The sequence below is a fragment of the Natator depressus genome, chromosome 28, assembly GCF_965152275.1.
Source record: "Natator depressus isolate rNatDep1 chromosome 28, rNatDep2.hap1, whole genome shotgun sequence".
Taxonomy (NCBI): domain Eukaryota; kingdom Metazoa; phylum Chordata; order Testudines; family Cheloniidae; genus Natator; species Natator depressus.
The window spans coordinates 11432384-11434883 of NC_134261.1; the positions used below are offsets into that span (position 1 = coordinate 11432384).

Here is a 2500-nt window from a genome sequence, read left to right on the forward strand (position 1 = left end):
CTATCCGACCTCCTGGTTCTCTCGGTCGGCCGAGGGCACTTTTGGCGACCCCATCCGGACTTCCGTGAGACTGCCGGCCATCAGGTCAACCCGTCACTTTGAATGGGGTTGACCTGATGGCCGAGCAGGGACTTAGACATTTTTTCAGCCTTTTCCTCGGGGTTGACCTGGTGTCCCGGGGGGACTTAGACATTTTTTTCAGCCTTTTCCTCCGGGTTGACCTGGTGTCCCGGGGGGACTTAGACATTTTTTCAGCCTTTTCCTCCGGGTTGACCTGGTGTCCCGGGGGGACTTAGACTTTTTTTCAGCCTTTTCCTCCGGGTTGACCTGGTGTCCCGGGGGGACTTAGACTTTTTTTCAGCCTTTTCCTCCGGGTTGACCTGGTGTCCCGGGGGGACTTAGACATTTTTTTCAGCCTTTTCCTCCGGGTTGACCTGGTGTCCCGGGGGGACTTAGACTTTTTTTCAGCCTTTTCCTCCGGGTTGACCTGGTGTCCCGGGGGGACTTAGACTTTTTTTCAGCCTTTTCCTCCGGGTTGACCTGGTGTCCCGGGGGGACTTAGACTTTTTTTCAGCCTTTTCCTCCGGGTTGACCTGGTGTCCCGGGGGGACTTAGACTTTTTTTCAGCCTTTTCCTCCGGGTTGACCTGGTGTCCCGGGGGGACTTAGACATTTTTTTCAGCCTTTTCCTCCGGGTTGACCTGGTGTCCCGGGGGGACTTAGACTTTTTTTCAGCCTTTTCCTCCGGGTTGACCTGGTGTCCCGGGGGGACTTAGACATTTTTTTCAGCCTTTTCCTCCGGGTTGACCTGGTGTCCCGGGGGGACTTAGACATTTTTTTCAGCCTTTTCCTCCGGGCTGACCTGGTGGCCGAGCGTCTCGCCGTCCGCGGCCGGAGCTAGAGATGCCCCCCCCCCCAGGCCAGCCTGCGAAGCCGCGGCCAGGATCGGGCCCCTGGAAGTCTGACTAAAAATTTTCACCGACCCCAAAAACGGTTAGGGGGGGCCTCATAAAGCCTCCGGAGCGAAAAAAAAAAAAACGGAAAAAAGGATCGGGCCCACCCGAGGCAGGGGAGTCAGTAAGGGAAAGGGGACGAGGCGGCCCGGAGCCGGGTGCCCGGAGCCGGGTGCCGGCGGCCAGGATCGGGCCCCTGGAAGTCTGAAAAATTTTTTTCACCGACCCCCAAAGTGGTATTGGGGGGGGCTCATAAAGCCTCCGGAGCGAAAAAAAAAAAAAACGGAAAAAAGGATCGGGCCCACCCGAGGCAGGGGAGTCAGTAAGGGAAAGGGGACGAGGCGGCCCGGAGCCGGGTGCCCGGAGCCGGGTGCCCGCGGCCAGGATCGGGCCCCTGGAAGTCTGAAAAAAATTTTTTCACCGACCCCCAAAGTGGTGTTGGGGGGGGCTCACGAAGCCTCCGGAGCGGAAAAAAAAAAACGGAAAAAAGGATCGGGCCCACCCGAGGCAGCGGAGTCAGTAAGGGAAAGGGGACGAGGCGGCCCGGAGCCGGGTGCCCGGAGCCGGGTGCCCGCGGCCAGGATCGGGCCCCTGGAAGTCTGAAAAAAAAAATTTCACCGACCCCCAAAGGGGTGTTGGGGGGGGGCTCACGAAGCCTCCGGAGCGGAAAAAAAAAAACGGAAAAAAGGATCGGGCCCACCCGAGGCAGGGGAGTCAGTAAGGGAAAGGGGACGAGGCGGACCGGAGCCGAGTGCCTACGGCCATACCGGACGGAAGGCCCCCGATCCCGTCCGATCTCGGAAGGTAAACCGTCCCGGGCCTGGCTAGTACTTGGATGGGTGACCGCCTGGGAATCCCAGGTGCCGTAGGCAGCTTTTCCCGCTGCGAGCCAGCTCTCTCCTTTTCTGGGGAACAAGGGCAGGGTCGCCCTGCCAGGGGCCCTGGGGCTGAAGTCCCTGCCGGCCACCAGGTCAACCCGGAGCCTGCCCCTCTGCGGCCAGCAGGTCAACCCCATACCGGCAGGGGGTTGACCTGGTGGCCGGGAAGCAGAGCGGCCAGCAGGTCAACCCCATACATTCAGCGGGTTGACCTGGTGGACGGGAAGGAAAGCGGCCAGCAGGTCAACCCCATACTTTCAGCGGGTTGACCTGGTGGCCGGGAAGGAAAGCGGCCAGCAGGTCAACCCCATACATTCAGCGGGTTGACCTGGTGGCCGGGAAGGAAAGCGGCCAGCAGGTCAACCCCATACATTCAGCGGGTTGACCTGGTGGCCGGGAAGGAAAGCGGCCAGCAGGTCAACCCCATACATTCAGCGGGTTGACCTGGTGGCCGGGAAGGAAAGCGGCCAGCAGGTCAACCCCATACATTCAGCGGGTTGACCTGGTGGCCGGGAAGGAAAGCGGCCAGCAGGTCAACCCCATACATTCAGCGGGTTGACCTGGTGGCCCGAAAGCAAACCGGCCACCAGGTCAACCCGGAGCCTGCCCCCGCGGGCAGGGGCCAAGCGGACCCCCCTCCGCCCGGGCTTGCCCTGCTCCGAGCCGGGGC

At 61.1% G+C, this 2500-nt stretch overlaps 1 non-coding gene across 1 annotated transcript; it reads left to right on the forward strand.

Annotated features, from left to right (window-relative positions):
* Window positions 1–1705: 1705 nt before the first annotated feature.
* LOC141979827 (5S ribosomal RNA) lies at window positions 1706–1824 on the forward strand. The gene has a single exon (XR_012637217.1). It is a non-coding gene; the product is annotated as a 5S ribosomal RNA (ribosomal RNA).
* The last annotated feature ends 676 nt before the right edge of the window (window positions 1825–2500 follow it).